This window comes from Lissotriton vulgaris, chromosome 1_1 (assembly GCF_964263255.1).
Source record: "Lissotriton vulgaris chromosome 1_1, aLisVul1.2, whole genome shotgun sequence".
NCBI lineage: Eukaryota > Metazoa > Chordata > Amphibia > Caudata > Salamandridae > Lissotriton > Lissotriton vulgaris.
In genome coordinates this window covers 1281209608-1281230489 of record NC_141685.1, presented here as the reverse complement: position 1 = coordinate 1281230489, position 20882 = coordinate 1281209608, and positions in this window count along the sequence as shown.

Genomic DNA, 20882 nt, shown 5'->3' with positions numbered 1-20882 from the left:
ATGGAGGAGAAACTTAATATTCTTTTGTTGAAAGTTAATGTGTGAATTGGGCTCAGGATCAATATATCATGATTTGTTGCCAAGGGACATTCTAAGTTTTCTGATCCCAAAAGAGCGATGCAAGTCAAAGAACGTGTGGCAAAATTACAAGGTGGGAAATGGTGGAAGAACAAGAAACTTGGTTCAAAAACATGCTCTGGTACCAAAGAGCATGAGTACGTTTGACAAAGAATATTATGGAGAACACGTGGAGAGTAGATGTTTGAGTTCCGCAGCTGAAAGGAAGAGTCAATATTCAATTCTTCTCTATGCATTTGCTTGGCATTGTCACAGTTATAATCGGTTTGATTGTGAAGGTGTATGCATGTGTTTGTAAACAGCTTAAATATTGTTTTGGGATTTATGTGAGGGGGAAGATGTTTTGGGTCTTGGTTCTAGATTGTTGGGGTATTGTGCTGGAAAGATTGGAATGTTATATTTTTTAAATGGCCGTCAGCGGATGTCCTTCCTCTCTGCCAGTCGCATTGTAAGGATTCAAATAAATCTTTGTGAATTTACCAATTCGAAGTGAGGACCATCCTTTCAGTACAGGTGTGTGAATCCCTCTGCACACAGAGACTCGCTGATTGATACCAGGTGTGCAATTCACTGTGAACACAAGGTGCTTGCAGAAAGTCCCCCTAGTTGGGTAGATGCACACAATTATGCCAATACTCACTGTGAACATTGAAAGCTCAAAACATAGGTAAGAGGCTAATAACCTACAATAATGCTTTCAGAGGAGCAAGTCGCTGAACACTCAAAATGTGCAGTGACGTTACCGCTGAATACAACAATAGGACTGCTCCCTGATGTTCCTGAGAAGGCAGCCAAGGCTACTACTAAGATGGCAGCCGTAGAAATGTGCTGACGTCACCGAGGATAGTCAAAAACTAGACCGGCCACATGTGCCATCAGCTACTATCAAGATACTGGCCGTAGAAACATGCTAACATCACTGAAGAAAACCCCCAAAACAGGACCACTCACTGTTGCTCTTGAGATGGCACCCTGTAAGACACAGTTATCATACATGCTTTTACTCTGCCCCAATGCGATAACCCGAATCCTCATCTAGTGGACTCAGATGACAGCTTAGCATGTAGTCCAAAAGGACTCAGATTTTTAGGTCTCGCTGAGTCAGTGCATGCGCTGCTCTGCGAGACATTTAGTAGGTGAGTTTTTAAAGTGCTACTGACTGGCCTAGCGCTTGCATTCACGCGAGCGTGCACGTGTGCAGCCGCCATCTGTCTTTCACGGGTCATTAGCACCACTCGACCGCACGTCTTGTGGCTCCTGCCGTGTCTGCTTTTGACCCTCCTCGCGCGCACGCACACCACTCGGCCGCACGTAAACAAGAAGCAATAAGTGGGTTAATATTAGCAGCTGTTAATTGAGTCGCTAATCCAGGTGCAAAATATACAACGACACAAAACCTTAGAAATCTCCCCCACGACAAAGTCTCACTTAAAAGATAGTGCGCTTTTACAATTAGCACACAAAACTTCTCCTCTCATTGCCATTGATCCAATACTCACCATTTGCCACCACTCCAAGCATGGCTGAGTTGTCACTACAAACCCATAATTAACATAGAAAAGGGCCTGCAACACATCCATGTCACGCCCTTAGTGCTGCAGCCACGTTGGAATGATAAGAGAAATGTCACAGCAATAGAAGTCACGTTACTATCATGCCTACTGGTTGTTTTGATGGAGATTGCTTGTCTCTAAAGTAGTTGCAGGAACTGCTCAACATTTCTCAATTGATAAATAAAATATATACCTCCGTTCCAGAGTATATTACAGAAAACTACCTCAGATGAGTGCATGCAAGCTCGCCATCTTTAAATACAGCCGGGTTAGTAAAATGGTCTGAAAGAATGCATTAATGTGCACAAAGTATCACTGTAATAACGTGCAAGTTTTAAGAAGCAATTACATTTTTTATGACAGCCAGCGGTAATCTGCGCCACGCCTTTTCTGTCAGTCAAGTCATTAAGGGGCAGGATCTACCTCGCACCACTTCCGCCAGCGGGCTGCGTTCCGCAGCTAAGGAATTGCTTGCGTAATACAACTAGTGTCCTTCCAACACAGTGGCACCGAAGGCGCTGGCAGGGGTTTTGCATCAAACTCCCCACGCTGGTTGCCACAACGGGTCTGAGATTTGTTTCAAGACTTAGGGCATCTTTTAGATCTCCCTGCTTTACATTCTGTTCCCCTCACAGCGAAGCTCAAACATGGCTGCCCTCGCCAACTGCATGACAATTAAACTCTTTTTACCTCCATTTCATTTGGAATTCAGTCATGCTTCATATTTGGAGACTAATAGTAATATTCCTATTTCAATCTGAACTTAATTTAACATGATTCAGCCTGCTGTAGACACCACCCAAGGGACACTGCTTGTTCCCTTTACATTCCAGATGTGTACTTCTGTTTCCTATTTTACAAAATAAAAACCTACAGGAACTAGAAGTCCCAGAATGCAGTGGGAAGCTGCATATGCTGCTCATGGTAGCCTGTGATAAATTGAAAGCAGCGCTTCCCGTCCTGCAGGCAGACAGCATTAGAAGTGTCGTGCAGATGGCAGCGGCTGTCTTAGGCAGGCATCATCATGAGTTTACCATCATCAGGCGTGCAAGGTTTGTTTGTGCACCACGAGAAAGTCTCTCGGTCTAATCACTCCTCCCACAGTGGAAAAGGTGAACACTTACATGTTACAGTGGCCGTCTATCAGAGCGGCAAATGTCTGCAGAATGTTTCTCGGCAAGTTTTCCTTGTGAGACATAAATTGTTTTACATGTCACAACTGTCACTTAAATGTTGAGGAGAGGACAGCACTGCATGAAGTTGCACAGATTTCGCAAAACAAACGGCGTTGCACCTTCCCCCACTCCCCCTCCTGCACACACACCTCTAGGAATGACCTGAATTCTATGGCAGGACCGGAGGCTCCGATTATGCTATCTCATTTCTTTACTAGAAATGCTCAGCAGCCAATCATAATACAGTAAAGAAAAATACAACTACATTACCCATGAATGCACTGGGTATCACCTGGTAAACCATAGAGTATGTACACTATATAAGGAACCATAGAGAATTAAAAATCCTCTTTCTTTGCGGCTCCGCAGCCAGTTAAGTACACCTTTACATTCATCTCATATGCAAATTGCTTTGTATGCCAATGTGTTTTGCATTACTTACTGCATATTTCTTGGACTTGCATTGTAGTTTTTCTGTTGCATTTTGCTGGGTTCCCCAGCTCATTGTGGCACTTTGCTTCAGAGTGTCGCGCTGTCTCTGTGGTCGCGTGTCTTTGCTTCCAGCGGTCGTGTGGAGCGTGTGCTTTCACCTCCTGGGTTCGGGCGCGCAGCACCCGCGCCTCTGTTGTGGAGGGAGAGATGGGGGACTGGGAAGCTGCGCAAGCGCTGCTCGCGCTGTCTCCCGTGTGACTTTGCAGGCGGCCGTTACCGCGCATGCGCGGCGGCCATTTTCTGTGTTTTCTTCCGTGTTTTCACAGATTTGAGAAGTCGGAGCAGGGTTTTTCACTTGCTCATGCCCACAGCATGCATTATTTGTTCCCTATTTACGCCCCAATTGTTACTATATGCTTTGGGGCTGTACAATTTACATAGGCTTTGCCTAGAGTGGGCAGTTTTTTGGCAGCAAGCCCTCCCTCCACATTTTATTCTAGATTCAGTCAGGTTGCTACCTGTCATTCTTTGGCTTGCTGTGGGGTTTTTACCACTCCCCCTGATATTGCTTCTTGCAATTTAGATTTCTCCCTTCCTCAAGTGGGCGTATAGTGTTACACTTTGTTGTAATGGGTGATTATTTCGAGGAAGACGATTATTATGATGATGAAGAGGCTTCTGGGTCTCTGGAGCACGATTTGGTGGAGGCTCTTGATCAAGGGGTCCAGCACTCTGTTAACAAGGTGCTAGTGCGCGCCATTGCCCCTTTGAAGGGCCAAATTTCTGATTACGCGCTGCAGCAGGGCTGGTTGCCGTCCAAGTCGGGCGTAGTTCAAAGTCACCCATGAATCCGCACCAGTCAGATTTTGCTAGACTGGCCAAGTCACTTTCCGACGATCAGGCTCCTGGGAAGTCTTCTACGTCTGCATGTTCCGCCTCTGCACGCCACGAGGATGATGGTGATACGTCTTCTACAACTTCATCCTCTGACCAGGATAATCCACCCCCCTCTAAAAAATCTCATAAGGAGCATTTTGTTGATGCGCCCTCTCACCCCCAGTTACTCACCTTTGATCCCACTGATATTGTGCATCCCAACTCCGCCTCTTGGCTTCCATCTCCTGAGGTGTCGGAGTATGTACAGGCACATAATCGCCAACCTTTCGAACAAGATGTGCGCTCCCGCCTTAGATCTGAATGTCCTCGTCCTGATCTGGTGGACAAATTGGCAGATACACCAGACGTGGATCCTACGATGGTGATGTATCTTAAAAAATATGACAAGGATCCGAGAAAGGGCATCGACAGGGCCTGGCGTTCCTGTCAGGATAAGATGTTGGATCTTCTTGGTCCCTGACAAAAATTCTGGACTTGGGCTTTCGAGCCAAGGAATCTGCCGCTGTTGTTGATCCTGATGAATTGATTGGTTGGGCACAGAGGGCCATATGTCAGTTAGGGAATGCTAACTATGCGATATCCAGTGAGCAGTGTCGCTCTATATTTCTGTAACTGGATCCTAAACTTGCAGAGTTGGCCTCCTCTGAATCGGGGCCTTTGGCTTAGGGCTTGTTAAATGGGCAACCTTTCCTCAAGGAATTGACAAAGTTCGTGGCCACTTTTAGTGGGCTCGACAAAGCTCAGTCTTCTCTTCGGAGAGCCTTCCGTCCGGTTTTCGGCAGGGCCGGACAAAGGGGACGTTCGTTCGGCTGAGGGACCAATCAGTACAACCAGCAAGGTTATCAGTCCCAAAGAGGTGGTGGTTAAGATTCCTCCTACAACACTAACAAGTCCTCCTTCTATCCCTCCCGCAAAGGAAGAGGCCAGTTCAAGAAAGGTCATTACGGAGGCAACCAAGGAGGTCGTCATGACTTCTCCAACTCATGTGAGTTTGATTCTAGCCTCGGAGGTTGTGTTGGGGGGCAGGATACAGTTTCCCCCCCCCAATTGGCGCTTGATCTCGAGCGATGTTTGGGTGTTGGACAATAGAGTTTTACAGTTGTCCTCACCAACCCCATCCACCTTTGTCCCTGTTTTTTTACCGTCAAGATCAAGAGGTAATTTCCGTGGAAATCGAGTCTCTTTTGGCCAAGGTGGCCAGTTCGGACTTCCAGTCATCCTCAAGGTTTTGTCAGCAATGTCTTTCTGGTCCAGAAAAAAGGGGGCGGATCCAGGTTAGTACTATATCTCAAGGAGTTCAACTGCGGGGTCGTTTATCGCCACTTCAAGATGGAGGGTATCCATCTTCTGCAGGATCTTCTTCAGGAAGGGGTCTGGATGGTCCACCTCGACCTGAAGGATGCTTACCTGTCCATTATTATTTACGTCCCTCATCGGCGATTCCTCTAATTACAGTGGCTCGGGCTTGGTTTGAATACAAAGTTCTCCCCTTCGGCCTCTCGTCGGCACTGTGGTGCTTCATGAAGCTTCTGAGACCATTTGTGGAGTCCTTGCGGGCCCGCAGCGTTCGCCTGATCATGTATCTCAACGATATTCTCATTATGGCACAGTGTCCTCTCCTTTTGAGGACTCATTTGAATTGGTCGATAGATCTGTTACAATCACTAGGTTTTCTAATGAATCCTCAGAAATCTGTTTTTCGCCCCTCCCAGTCGATAGACTTCCTGGGCTTTCTCGTTGATTCGGTGTCCTGTCAACTACCTTTGCCCAATCAGAAGATCAGATCCATCAAGAGGGAGTTAAAGTTACTTTTGTCCAGACAGAGTGTGTCATTGAGATCAGTGGCTCGGATTGTCGGTCTGTTGGCATCTTCGATTCAGGCGATTTTCCCGGGTCCTTTACATTACTGGACTCTTCAGCGTCTAAAGATCAGGCATCTCCAGAAAGGACTTCGTTATTCAGATCTTGTTCCTCTGATGGAGGACGCGAGGTGGGAGATGTTATGGTGGTTGGAGCACATGGAATCTTGGAACAGGAGAGCCCTCTTCGGGAAATCCCCAGATGTGGTGATGGAATCCGATGCCAGCCTGTGGGGATGGGGAGCCCGTTGCGGTCAAGTCTCAATGGGAGGCCGTTGGTCTCAGGAGGAGTTGTCTCTCCATATAAATTGCTTGGAGCTCCTGGCGGGATCTTTCGCGATTCTTTGTCAGTCACCGCAAATGACGAATTGTTGCATACTCCTCCGCATGGACAATGTCTCAGCGGTTTGGTATGTCAACAAGTTAGGGGGGACAAGGTCCAGACTTCTGGTGGAGATTGCAAATGATTTTTGGCATCTTTCGTCTGCAACGGCAGATCACTGTTATTGCAGAATATATCCCGGGTCGCAACAATCTGATTGCCGATTGGAACTCTCGTCATCTGAGGGACTTCAGCGATTGGAGGCTTCACACTCGGGTGTTCCGGTCTCTGTCCCGGATTTGGGGCCGGTGTCAGATCGATCTGTTCGCATCTAGCCTCAACACTCAGCTTCCCCGGTTTTTCAGTTGGCATCAGGATCCGGAGGCAATAGCCACGGATGCGTTTCTCCAGCTCTGGCCTCCTCACCTGTGTTATGCGTTTCCCCCATTTGTGATGATCCCCAGGGTCCTGGCTCGCACGAAGCATTTCCAGTCGGAGCTCATTCTGATCACTCCTCTCTGGAGGGCTCAGACTTGGTTCCCAGTTCTTCTGGAGATGAGTTGTTTGACGCCACTCCTACTTCCCCACAAGCGGAATCTGTTGCTGGACCCTCTGCTCAATCCGCACCCCCTGGTTCAATCGGGTCAGCTCCTTCTAGTAGCGTGGCGGATTTCGGGGAACCCTGGCAAGTTCCAGGCCTTTCTAGAGACGCTACCAGATTTATCAGCGAAGCTTGGTCCCCCAACGCACACAAACGTTATGCTTCAGCTTGGAAACAGTGGTGTGAATGGTGTTCACAACGGGAGGTGGATCCCTCTTCAGGGAATATCGCTTTGATTGTCAATTTTCTGGCCTCGATTGCTTCTTCAGGTCTGGCTTATAGGACTGTCAATAATTTTCGTTCTGCCATTTCTGCAGGCCACATCTCTATTGATGGCAAGCCTGCTGGGGAACATCCTTTAGTTTCTAAATTACTCAGGGGTATACTGCTGGTAAAACCGCCCTGTCCGAAGTATGTGGCTTTATGGGATGTTTCTGTTGTTTTGTGTTTTTTGGAGTCTTGGCCTTCTAACTCTTTGTTGACTCGCAAACAGCTCTCAGCAAAATTGACGATGTTGCTGTGTTTGGTTTCGTGCAAACGTGTTTCCGATGTTCGAGCTCTGGACCTTGCTGGTCGTTCCTTTTCACTTGAAGGTGTTACTTTTACTATCTCCAGACGCACCAAATGTAATACGTCTTCCACAACATATCCTTCTTTTCCACATAATCCACAACTTTGTGTGGTTCAGTGCATTAAAGATTATGAGGTGAGTACTGCTCTTTTTCGATAGGATTTGCATGGTCAATTGTTGATTGCTCTACAGAAGCCTTTTAAGCCTGTGACTCCTGCTACGTTGGCAAGATGGGTGCGTTTGCTAATGCTTGAGGCCAGCATTGATGTTTCCATATTCGGTGCGCATTCCGCATGGGGGGCTATGGCTTCTAAAGCTTTTTCTATGAGTGTGAGTCTGCATGATATCATGAAGGCCGCTGATTGGTCTTCTAACTCTGTGTTTAAAACTTTCTATTTTAAACCTATTTTTGATATTGCTTCTGTTGTGGTGGCTCAGCTTTGAACACGCATAATCAGAGCCTCCGGTCCTGCCATAGAATAAAAAATGTTCATTCATACGTGACAAGAATTTTCAATTCTATTAAGGACACGGAGGCGAGGATTATCCCACCCATGTTTTTCTGCTTGCATTTCTAATGTTTGATGTTATTGCCTTTTATGCTATTGTATTATGCATTGTTTATTGATGCTCCTTGTCATTTTTACCCCCCCTCTATGGCTCTTATATTTTGCTGCAATGAGGGTATAGTGTATTACGACACTGTCTTTCTTTTCAGGTTCTGATCCTAAATGAAGTTATTGCTGTACGTTCCTTCTTCTGCCTGATGGCTGTTTCACGTTTCAGAAGTTCTTCCTTTGCTGCAAGCATTGTGTCTTCCTTTCCAGTGGACTGCTGCTTCGTGGTGTTGTCCTTTAATTTATGGTTTCGTTTGGGACTGCGTTTTTTCTTCAATTGAACTGTTTTCATATGGACAAAGAAAGAGGATGTGTAATTCTCTATGGTTCCTTATATAGTGTACATACTGAGGAAAAGTATTATTCGATCGACAAACATTTTAACAGGACTCCATTGGTCTTTTGCATTGCCATCTCGTGGCAAACACTTTCACAGGAACAATCTGATTGTTTTTCTGATGTACGAGAAAATTCTATCAACACGACAAAAAATCCATTCGTACAGTCTGCATTCCTGCCCGGAAACTGTTGTCCACCCAACCCCCAGTTCATAACATTTCACAGTAAGATTACAAGACAATCATGCCTTGTGTAAAGGATTCTTTCTCTCCTGCTCCCAGCCTGATAAAACATCCTTGACACCATGATCGGGTTATCTGGACAATGGTCTGCCTGCTGAACTTTCATCCAGACAATCGGAGAATGGCTCGTAAAGCCGGGGCTTTTTGATCAAGGCAACTGGGCAAAGAAAACCTGGGGAAACTTAGCCCAGATCAAAGCTAAACTAACATTTGACTGTGTACCTTGCCTTGACCAGGTCGCTAACTACAAACACCATCTGGATCCAGCTAATCAACAACAAACACTGCCCTGATCGAACAATGGACTAACAGCCAAATGAATGTAATAAGAAATATATAAAAGGCATGTAAGCTACCGAGTGAAGTAGCAGCCTCCTTTGCACTGTCGCTTGACTCGCTTGGGACTCTGTTCCATAGCCCGGGCTATTGCAATAAATCTGGGTTCCTCCTGCAGACGACGGCTCCTGTGTCTCTTTTGTATTTAAGTATGCAAAGTATGGAAGACTAGAACGGTCCCCCGTCGCCGAGACTCAGTGAGTGGGTTAATCCGGTTCTTCAATACTCTATGGTTTACCAGGTGATACCCAGAGCATTCATGGGTAATGTAGTTGTATTTTTCTTTACTGTATTGTGATTGGATGCTGAGCATTTCTAGTAAAGAAATGAGATAGCATAATCCTCGCCTCCGTGTCCTTAATAGAATTGAAAATTCTTGTCACGTAGGCTTGCAAATTTTTAACTTTGCTTCAGAGCACGGGGCTCTCACTAGACAAGAAGCAAGCTTCACCTTCCTCAGGGCCCCCCGTGGACGCTAAAAGCAAAAGCAGCCGCCATGCGCCCTGTGTGTGGCCCAGAAAATGTATATTCCTTCTAGACTATTACCCTCCTGGGAGTTGGAAAATCATGGAAAAACTGCACGTTTAAATAGATGCACCCAGTGAGAAGATATGTTAAATACAAACTGTGCTCTCTGCGCCCATTGAAGCCCCGCTTCTACCCGCTACATCCTGGATGTCATGCAGTTGTACTGAGCGGTGTGTTGCTGTCCCCTGTATAGCGCTCTTTCATTGCTTTTGTAACCCACACCCTGAAACCAATGACAGAAATTGAAACACACCCGTATTCCAGGGGTGCCCGAAAGAAAAAAGTCTCTGCAAAGGGATAAAACTATTCTGATCCACAGGTGTCATGAAAAGTTTCTCACTCGTTTACTCGGAGAGATCTGCACCAGGGGGAAAACTGGCATGAGTAAAGTTTGCAAAGTTGGAGTAAACCATGAAATCTACAGTTTTCAATTAGCCCTCTTTACTGCTGTGATTAGGCGCCCGGTGCTGACAAAGATTATACCATTGGCGTTGTGGACTATAAATACAAAGTTAATGACTTCACGCGCAGCCGAGCAGTGAGAAATGCTGCATAGTCTCCGTCTTGCGCGTCTCTCACTGACTACCTGCCCCAAAATGTATTTTCATTCACCCTTCATTGCCCACCTCTCATTTTCCTTCCATTTCCTCTGTCTCCCAATGCTCTCCTCATGCTTTATATTAATTCCCTTCCCACCAATGGCGCTCTCCCCCATACTCCTTTCCTCTCATTTACAGCATCTCTCCCTCTTCAGCCCGCCCTCCTTCCCGTCAGTGGCTACCTGTCCCCTCCTTACCACATATCCGTCCTTTCACCTCTCTTTCGCGTTAGCCCACTCCCTGCCCTCAGTAGAATCCTTTCTTCCTCCTCATGACAACGTCTTCCCTCCTACTGAGGAAAAAATATGGCGAAAAACCTATGACACTATGAGTAAAGCCAAGTATAAAAATGAATTAGCAATTTACAAAAACATGATTCATGAGGAAAAAAAAAGATATTTTGAGCAACAAATCGAAAAGTCGAAAAATTCAAGTCGACAGCTATTTGAAGTAGTCAAGACATTGTCAGGAAGAGCGCCTGACTTGAGTCCCCCCCAAACACAGGAATTTTGCAACAATCTGGCAAGTTTCTTTTACTCAAAAGTTAACGACATCTACTCCGAATTCTCGGTGATTGCTCCTAACACCATGCAACTAAAACAACCAAAAAAAATCCCGGATTGTTCATTTGCTAAATTCAGGGACGTAACGAAGGAAGAGATAACGGATATAATGAGACAGGTAAAAACCGGCTCTTCCTTAGATCCTTGCCCCCCAAAAATTTTTACTCCAGTTACAGACCTGATAAGTGAAGTTATCACTCCAATATGTAACGCTATGTTCCATGCAGGCATCTTCCCAGATAAGCTAAAAAATACTTTACTGAAACCCCTCCTTAAAAAAAGTGGATTAGAGAAAACAACTCTCAAAAACTATAGACCCATCGCTAGCTTGCCTTTTTTTGGCCAAAGTTGTGGAAAGAGCCATGAACAGCCAATTGGCTGAGTATATAGAACAGAATAATCTCCTGGACGAGTCCCAGTTCGGATTTCGTAAACTCCATGGAACCGAGACCGCTCTTATAAAAGCTGCTGATGATATAAGAACCATCAGGGACCAGGGAGGAACAGCGATCCTGATCCTACTGGATCTCTCGGCAGCCTTCGACACGGTCAATCATACAGTTCTGATTGACCGTGTCGAGGAGATGGGCATTTGCTCACTGGCCAAAGAGCTTTTAGCCTCTTTCCTCTCGAATAGGACGCAGGCAGTGACTTTGGGCGTATTTCAATCCACCGAACTCGCCCTCCCATGCGGCGTTCCGCAAGGCTCATCCCTAAGTCCGACACTTTTTAACATCTATGTGTCGGACTTAGCTAGGGTAATTAAGAACTACCGGATGAGCCTTACATCTTACGCCGACGACACCCAATTGGTGATCGCGATCAAGAACGACGGCGAAGAAGTATCTGCCAGCTTCCAGGAAGGTATGATAGCCATTAAGGATTGGATGGCCGAGAACTGTTTGCGCCTCAATTCCGACAAAACGGAGGTTATGATCTTCGGAAAATTATCCCCTCACTGGTCTAATAAGTGGTGGCCAACCTCGCTTGGAGCCCTCCCAGAACCGGTACATAAAGTCAGAAATCTGGGAGTTGTCTTTGACGACAACCTCAGTTTCATTAACCATGCCAACCAGGTAGCCTCCTCTGCTTTTTACAAGCTTAAGATCATCAGGAAAATATTGCCATTTTTACCCGAGAGTACAAGGAAAACAGTGGTGACTTCTTTAGTACTCTCGTCCCTCGACTATTGTAATGGACTCTTTGTAAATGCGCAGGCAAAGGTGGTAGCCAAACTGCAGCTCATTCAAAATGCTGCGGCAAGGCTGCTAGCACGCATCCCCAGATTCCAGTCGACCAAACAGGCAATAAGAAACTTGCATTGGTTAACTGTGAGGAATCGCATCAGATTCAAGACCTTGTGTCTCACGTATAAAGCCCTCAAAGGTCAAGGCCCAGCGTTTCTTAAACAGAAACTATGTCACTATCTCCCGAAAAGAGCGCTTCGATCGGAACAGAGACTTCTTCTGGTGGTGCCTCGCACCAGGACTGTTAAATGGGGCGATCGATGCTTCATAAACTCCGCAGCTAAACTCTGGAACACGCTTCCAATGGAACTAAAATTGGCACCTTCACTGATCCAATTCAGAAAACTTGTAAAAACATGGTTATTTGACCAATAACTGTCCAATATCTCTCTTTATAAGATAGACTGCTTGATTAACTGAGATTGCCAGCTTAAGTCGCAGCGCCGAGACACCCACGGGTATTTGTCGCGCTTTAGAAATGTTTAAAATAAATAAATAAATACTCTTCGTCTCTCTCCCTCTTCATCCCGCCCCTTCCCTCCAGTTATTCCCCTCTCCCTCTCTGTCACATCTTCCCTCCCAGACCCGTCTGCCTCTCTCACTCCTGATCCCACACCCCTTCAGTCCCTGTCTCACTGCACTACGATAAAAAACAAGCATTGGCTTAGCCAATAGGTCTCGCTTTTGGGAACTTATAAGTATTTAATTATGCAGCACAATATCCTTGGTGCAACAACATCAACCGATGCATGGTCAAACACTTATAAGGTCCCAAGGGTGAGACCTATTGGCTATGCCAATGCTTCTTTGCTACAGAGGGCCAGTCTTCCGGTCTCCACAAATCGCTGGTCAAAGGGACTCTAATACAAATAGGTTCTAAGGACTAGCTCATCACCACTGAAAGGATGGTTCTCACTTCGATTAGGTGATTTAACAAAGATTTATTTGAGTTGTTATAATGCGACCAGCACAGCAGAAGGATCTCCACACCTCTACGCAAATCTACATTGTAAAAACTGCTGCTGCTGCTGCAGAGGATGCTAACAGCATGACCTGCATCCAATCACCAAATAACAGTTAAGCACAATGCATTGACCAACTGTGTAAGCTGGCTAAATTGTTTTTCTTTAAAGAAACATTGAATTTGCAATGTGGTGAAAATGAATTTTGCAGTGAATAGATTTTTCCGTATTTAACCTAATTGGAAATTCATTTGGGCCTGGGAATTGATGAATGTTGTCTCTGTTTTGCATGTTCCAATTTTAAATTGTCTCTTTCTTTCTTTATTACAAAAGTGCTGTGCGCGCTGTTCTGAATTTCTATTGCTTGGAAAAAAATTGGTTATGGATATTAAAATAAAACTATATACTTTACGACCAAAATATGATCCAGCATTGTTATTGTTTAGCAGCACTAGTTAAAGCGAATTATGAGTGTGAGTATAAGGCTAGGGCATTTTATTCTCTATTATAATTTTAGGCAAACCCAGATTTTTGGATTTAGTGTATTTCGTATTTTTTTTTTTTTTTATGTCTTACACTTTCCCCTAACTTTTTGTAGACAAAAGCCTGATTTGGAGGAATGTGTGCCGCAGTCACAATACACTGAGTGACTATCTCATGCGCATTTTAGACTGAAGGCCCATACCAAGTATTGACTTTGACTGCGTTAATCGACACAGGTTTTGGCAACTTGTTGATGAGACGGGACTTGACTGGCCTCGATTATACTGGCATCGATTCACACAAACACAACAACAAGGTCAAAGAGGTGAAGTGTCAGATGTCATTTTGATTAACCCATTCCGCGCTGTGCGAATTTTCGCTCTGTGCGGGGGTGTTATTGAGTGGGCGGAGTTCAGACGGCCCCAGCCGTCCTCCGCACATGCCCACCGTGAAGTTGGACAGCCAGAGGCCATCCAAAGCACACAAGGGGTTAAGCGCGGGGTGCGTCAAGGGTGTGTACTCGCCCCATTACTATTCATTCTAAATATTAATGATCTTAGCCTCCACTTGGCATCCAGTACCGCGGACAATCTAAAGATAAGTGGTACCCCGCTTCTAGCACTGTTGTATGCGGATAGCACGGTTTTAATGGCCCATACACCAAAGGCCCTGTGTACGTTAGTTCACACTTTTGTGAATTTTATGGCCAAGCTTGATTTATCAACTAACTTTTTAAAGAAATGTATAATGACATGTGGCCCAAAGAGATCCCAGGTTCCCAAAATCTTAGTCGGCTCAAACATTATTAGTAAGTACAAAAACCTTTTCTTAGCTAGGGGTCACTTTTAGCTCGCCATGTTCTTGGTTATTGCATATTTCACAAAGCAGGGCAAAATTGTATAGGCCAACGGGTTTGCTTCTTTGTCTTCCGCATCCCTCTAGTGCAGTGATACTCAAAGTACGGCCTGAGGGCTGTATGCAGCTCCTGACCTTTACATGTGGTCCCCTGAGCAGCAGCAGCACTAAGCTACTGTTTACTCTACTCAGCACTAACATTTAAAAAAATGTTAAATATACTGCAAGCACTTATTTAATCAATCAATCAATCAGTGACACTTATAGAGCGCGCTACATACCCGTAGGGTCTCAAGGCGCTGGGCGCAAAGGTTAATTGCATTATCTAGGCCCTTAACTTTAGGGACAACTTCGTTTTTAAACAGCAAACATGTACACATATGATAGTCTTTTCAAAAAGTGTATTTCAATGACCTGTAGAACCATTTCATTCATAAGTATTTTTTGAAAGTGATGGTTTTCAAACATGAATTTAGAAAAGTTCTTGCTTCCCACCTCCCTACATACCCCCCCCCCAACCCTGACAACAATGCCATTAGTGATTACCTTCAAGCACAGGAGTTGGTTTTGTACAGTACACTTCCTTGAGTCCTGTATTTTCGAGATCCTGTTATATGTGATAATGAAGAAAAAGGAGGGAAATTATAATAAAACAGTTGCCCAGGGTCACACAATTTAGTCAAGTGGAGAAGCCGGCATTCTTCCCAGGTTTTCTGGTTTCATATTGCGCAATTGAGTTCAGCCATTAGATATTCATGCTTCGCTTCCCCTATACAGAAGTTTCAACCCCCTCACCTGCTGGCATCAGTGTGGCCATCAGTCACACCAAAGACCAAACGTTGCAGCCCGCCAGGAAAATGTTTGTGAGTACCCATGATCTAGTGGGTGATCATTGGCCCTGTTGCTACAAATTTATGCTGTTCAATGTGCCCCGACTGCTTCCTATGGGGCGGGTGCTAGGGGAATCACTGACTGCACGGCCATACAGAGGGAGGAAAATACCTTCTGTAGGAGAATTTTGGCTGTTCCCATATCCCCCTCACAATTTATCTGTCACAGTGATTTGGGCTTGACTTATTTGAGTGAATTTATTTGGAATAGACCCGCTTTATTGTAGCTTTCTATTTGGCGAACCGAGGAAGAGTATTTTTAGTGTTCAAAATATTTTATTACGTTTTATGGTAACAAGACACGCAAAAAAATAATAATTACGGGCTGTCTGGCATGTGATAAGGGCTTGTCAATTCCTTGGTTAGCGTATGTGAAAGATTCATTTGATGGGATCATCTTTCTCGTGCATTTTCCAACACAGCATCATGTATTGCTACTGATAACAAGCATTTGCAATGCAATAGGTCTCGCATTAGGAAACTTTGTGTTATTGGTATTGTAAATGACAAATTTTATATTTATGTTTTATTTTTGAAAATAGCGAAATTAATAGCTTTGTCATTTACAATGCAAATAGTTATAACTTTCACACATGTGACACCTATAGCATTTGTAATGCAATATGTGTTGTATTTATGTGACTTACATGTATTGATATTACAAATAACCATGGCTTTTAATTTTTTTTTAAATAATTAATACTTAAATAAAAGTTATTGTAATTTATAATGGCAATAGCTTAAAGTTTTGTAAATAACTTTTGTGAAGATTATGTTCAGTGTATTTTATTGTGACGAAAATCCAAGAACAGAAGTGAAATATTAACATCTTTTTGTTACATTTGTAATAAAGCTTGAAACATTGAGAGAACATATTTGAACCAGGTGTTGTTGAATGGTTGCACAGATTGATGCTGTGGTGGTGCTGAGTGATGTTGTGATGGCTAACGAGTGATGCTGTGGCTTCAGTGATGCTGTGGTAGCGCATAGTGATGTTGTGGTGCCCCTGAGTGATGCTGTGGTGTTGCGGAGTGATGCTGTATGCTATGCTATGTTTTGTTTTGCTATCCTATTTTTTGTTATACTATGCTATGTTTTGCTATCCTATGCTTTGATTTGTTATGCTATGCTATGCTGTGTTTTGGTATGCTATAGCCAGTTTCTCTTTTTATGCACATGTTATGAACTGTATACTAAAAGATTTCTGGGGACCTTTAAATGTGTTGTATTCCAGCCTATCATTTTCTTCAGCATACAAAGTGACTTGTATAGTTGTAAGCAGATTTCTTCATGCTGCTGTATGATAGGGGCACTAAGCTCTTTATTTAAATTGTGACAATTGTAATGAATCTAGATTTTATTGTGTGTTTATAACCTTTTAATGATTGTCAACTGTGAACGTATCTTACCTCTGTATTTTTACATATTTTATGTGTATGTATGTATTCTTTTGTGGTTGTACTTTCAGTTAAATAAAGTTATTCAATTCAGTCATTCATTCATTTAAGTACAGACGCCCAGCAGAGAACTGCCCAATACATTGAGCAAGTATGTTTCCATGACTTTTGTATGAACAGAAATATATTGCACACACTTTCCATACAGACAACCAACAAAGCATACTTCAGAATTAATGTGCAGCGTCTCCCACACTAATAATTACAACAATTCATGAATCTCTTTATAAAGCAAAATATATTCAAAAATGTATAGGCGAAATCATGGTGCATTTGAATGTATCTTAGGGCATTCACACTCCATGCTATCAAATGTTATTCATGACCTAATAAATGATCCAGCCAACATAGATATATATTTACTCGCTTTTCAAAACACAGAAACTGCACTTTTATCAGTGACAGAGGTGCTAAATGGCCCTACTACAATTACAAGCAGAGATTGCCTAGGTCATTACTTTGACTCAGCATTGATTAAGCCTTAAAGAAAGTCCCTCAAGGCCAGCATGTGACCAACGAAGGTGAAACCTGTGCTTAATGGCGTAATAATCAAAGTCTGGAGGCATTAAAGTATATTATAGAAGGTTTATTGGATCATAATTCCAAGTGAGTAAGATGATGGTTCAGCCCCACCAGGAGAAGCATCCTGCTCCTCAGCCCATAACCAACTCACACTCTATCCTAACAACACTCTGCATTCCAGATCACCTCACACTCTGGCTGAGCAGCAGGGGCTTGGAACTCTTGGGAGTAAGCATAGCAACCAAAGCAAGTCACAACACATCTTCCCCTCTTAAGGAAACAATAACATATACAACTTAAACAATCAACAAGTCCCACCAATCAAAAGATCAAAAGATCCTACAATGTAAAGGTGCAAGTAACCCAAAACCTGGAACAACTACCTGTTCCCCACACTCACACAGGACCAGCCTGTTTTCTTCCTAACACAACACTAGGACGGGTAGCGTTGGGCTAAAAATCACTCTTCACAACAATGTTACTACACGCCCACTTCACCTCCTGCCTCACAAACAGGACCTGGGAAGGGTGGTCACACTTCACACAACAATGTGACTACACATCCACTCCTTCTCCTGAATCGCAAATTAAGGCATGGGAAGAGTGGTCACACTACACTCCTCCTCCTGCATCACGAACAGGACCTGGAAAGGGTGGTCACACTTCAAAACAATGTACCTATACACCCACTTCTCCTCCTGTATAACAACCGGGCATAGCAAATGTGGTACAATGGGCTAAAACAATGCCCCTTCACTCTTAACCCCTTAGGAAGGGTGGTAACCTTGAGGAAAAAGAAAATACCCCTTCACCCATAACCCCTTAGTAAGGGTGGTACCTGCACACAGAACCTCTGCAAAAAGGGTGTCATTAAACCCATCACATTCCCCTCACACAGGGAATTTCAGAAAAACACAGCAAAAGGTATCTTTTAACCCATAACATCACAGGGTAACTATAAAGCTATCACAATCTCAGGGTATTTTTTGAACTCATCACATTCCCACTCACGCTCAGGGAAACACGTAGCAAAAAGGCATCTTTCAACAAAAAACCTCACAGGGTATCTTTAGACCCCTCACGTCACATAGTATTTTTAAACCTAACATATTCTCACTCACACTCAGAGAATATAAGAAAAATGTAGCAATAGGTATATAACAGCCCATCGCATTCCCCCTCATTCCGTGAATGTCAGGAAAATGTAGCAACAAAAAAAGCCCACACACTATGTACGATCTCAAACACCACACCTGGTCTCCCAACAGACCCAAACTCAAACCCTAACTCATTCCCACACATAGGGAAACTTATGCAGCAAAACATGACCTCAATAAACAAAACACTTTTAGCAGATTGTATTGTATTGTAATTGCATTTATATAGTGCTTACTGCCTCTGACGAGGCGTAGAAGCGCTTTTTCGGTGAGTAGCACGCTACTCTGGAACACACAAAGGATTAGTGTTGAATTAGTATAGTTAAATATGAAAATAATTTAAGTGGTGGATAGGTTAGTCAGCTATTTCGATTCAGAAGGATAGCGGAAGGATAGAAGAGGGAAAAAAGGTTTGTATTTATAAAGCATTGTTACCCCTGATGGGGTGTTGAATTACTTTTTTGGCGAGTAGCACGCTACTCCTGAACCCATAAAGGATTAGTATTGAATTAGCATAGTGAAATATAAAAGTAATTTTAGTGGTGGATATGTTAGTCAGTTATTTGGATTGAAAAGGGTAAGGGCGGGATTGAAGAGGAAAAAAGGTTTGCATTTCTAAAGCGTTGTTACCCCTGTTGGGGTGTTGAATCGCTTTTTCAGCGAGTAGCAGGCTACTCTGAAATCCATAAAGGATTAGTGGTGAATGAGTATAGTGAAATATGAAATATGAGAAGTGGACATGTTAGTCTGCTATTTTGATTGAAAATGATACTGGAGGTATAGAAGAGGTAAGAATGTATACATTTTTGTTTGTTATGGAGGTCATAGCAGTAGGAGGAAGCTTGGGCTCAGTAAAAAGGGATGTGGAGGATTAGAGTCAGAGGGAGGAGTTTATAAAGGCTCGGTTTGGGGGATCGGTATAGTAAAAAAGAGGTGTCAGATTATGTAACGAGGGGTAAAGTATGGGAGAGTCTAGAAAGAGTTATTTTGGGGGTCATAGTAGTGGTATGGGGTTTGGGATAAATTAGAGAGTGGATGTAAATGATATATTGATAAAGATATAGGGTGAGAAATAGTGTAGTGCATTGGATATGCTGAATTAGAAGAAAGTAATAAATATATAGATCCATAAGTACATGGAAAGTATATAGATGCATAAAGGATGTAAATATATGTAGATTAAAGATATTGACAGAAGTATAGGATAAGAAATTGGATTGTGCATTGAATATGCTTTTTTAGGAGAAAACCAATAACTATATAGATCCAAGTACATGGAAGGTATATAGATGCATAAAGGAAGTAAGAAGTATATGTAGATAAAAGATGCATTAGATAAACTCTGGCTTTCAAGTGTTGTTGTACTTAAAAATCTGTTTTATTTATTTTTTAACAACATAATTATTCTACTTTTATACAAAGCAATACACTAAGATAGGTACATACCTATAGTACAAAAATGCGTATATACAGAGGAATATGCTGTATATTTCTGTTTGGGTATGGTGCTTATGTGGGGAAGAGCCAATTCTTGAGTAGTTTTCTGAAGATAAGGTGATTGTCCGTGGATCTTATGTTGGGGGTAAAGAGTTCCATAGTTTGGCTGCTTGAACAGAAAGGATGCGCCACCCATGTTTTTTTCTTGAATCTTGGGACTTTGAGGCAAGGTGCCCCTCTAGAGCAGAGGCTCCTTTGTTGAATGTGTTTGGTGATTTTATTCCTGATGAAGAGCGGTCCCATTCCAGGTATCGCTTTGTGGGTGATACAAAGCAGCTTGAACGTCGATCTTCTGGAAACCGGTAACCAATGCAGGGCTTTCAAGGCAGGTGAGATGTGGTTTCGCAGCTTGATATGCAAGAGTAGTCTGGCAGCCCAGTTCTGAATCTGTTGTAGTCTTTTCATGGTGGTTAAAGGTGATCCATGGTAAAGGCTATTGGCGTAATCGTTTTGGACAAGACAAGGGAGATGGTAGTTTGGACCTTGTGAGGAAATCCCAAATGGGGGAAGATTTGTCGCAGAGTTTTTATAGTGACAATGCTTAATCTTGTTAGTTTGTTCACTTGAGCATTCATCAATAGCTTGGAGTCCATGGTCATTCTGAGGTTTCTTACTTCCTTTGATACTTTAGGTGGTGCTCTCAGTTCATCAGGCCTGGCGTCAAGCAGGTCATAATGTTTCCAATCGCCACATGTGAGTATTTCCGTTTTGGAAGCATTCAATTTGAGATGGCTCCAAGTCATCCACTGATCTATGGCTTAGAGACAACTGAAAATTAGTGAGTTGCCAATGTCTTTGGGGCATCCCAGCTGAAGGAGTATTTGTGGGTCATCTGCATAGTTATAGCACAGGAGGTGAAATTGATTGATCAGTACCGGTAATGACCTCATGTAGATGTTTAAAGGCATGGGCGAGATGATAGAGCCTTGAGGGACCCCTGCTTTTGTGGAAAATGGTTTGGACGAGAAAGGTGGGGTATGGGTGACATTAGTTCTGTTTTTAAGGTAGAACACAATCCAGTCTAGAGCAGTCCCCTGAATGCCGGCTTCGTAGAGTCTGTTTCAGAGTGTGATGGTCAGTCGTGCCCAAGGCAGCCGACT